A 1092-nucleotide genomic window follows, 5' to 3' on the forward strand; every position below is an offset into this window, starting at 1 on the left:
AGGAAAGCTGGTCAGGACTGAAGGAAAGATGGATGGCACCAAGTACAGGGCAGCTCTGGAGGAAAACCTGTTTGAGTCAGCCAGAGGTTTGAGACTGGGATGAAGGTTCACGTTCCAGCAGGACAATGACCCTAAACATACTGCTAAAGCTACACTGGAGTGGTTTAAAGGGAAACATTTAAATGTCTTGGAATGGCCTAATCAAAGCCCAGACCTCAACCCAATTGAGAATCTGTGGCATAACTTGAAGATTGCCGTAGACCAACGCAACCCATCTAACTTGAAGGAGTTGGAGCCTTGAGGAATGGGCAAAAATCCCAGTGGCTAGATGTACTAAGCTAATAGAGACATACCCCAAGAGACTTGCAGCTGTAATTGCAGCAAAAGGTGGCTCTACAAAGTGTTGGCTTTTGGGGGGAACCTATGCACACTCCATATTTCTGTTTTTTCATCTTAAATATTTGTGTCACAATAAAACAACAATTTGTACCTTTAAAGTGGTAGGCATGTTGTGTAAATGAAATGTGGTGCTACCCAAAAAAAAATCCATTTTAGTTCCAGCTTGTAATATAACAAAACAGGACAAACACCAAGTGGGATGTATACTTTTGCAAGGCAATGTAAATAATCATATTCTGTTTTTTTCTTTGTTTGTTTGGTTTTTAAATTTATGTTTTACACTGTGTCCAAAATTTATGGAATTGGGGTTGTACTAATACTGAACCTTTGGTCAAATAGATAATAGAAAAATGAATCAAACTCATATCAGTGGTGGCAATGAGCTTCTAGACTTCAGGGATGTTTTATAGAAATACATATTTCAGGGGGTTTGTTTGGTTGTTTTTTGTTTGTTTGTTTGTTTGTTTGTTTGTTTGTTTATAAATGGCACATAATTTGTTTACAAGCTGTTCAGCAGAATGTCTAAACTGTCATCATTGTCACCGTCATCATCATCACTGGATGTTTACAACAGGCATATGTTGGGCTTTTTGTACTATTCAACATTATGTGAAGAATGTTTACTAATACATTTAAGAGGACATGGCAAATAATTCTACACAGGTTTATGAAATTATTTCAACAAACACTGCT

The sequence above is a fragment of the Neoarius graeffei genome, chromosome 19 (assembly GCF_027579695.1).
Source record: "Neoarius graeffei isolate fNeoGra1 chromosome 19, fNeoGra1.pri, whole genome shotgun sequence".
Taxonomy (NCBI): Eukaryota; Metazoa; Chordata; class Actinopteri; order Siluriformes; family Ariidae; genus Neoarius; species Neoarius graeffei.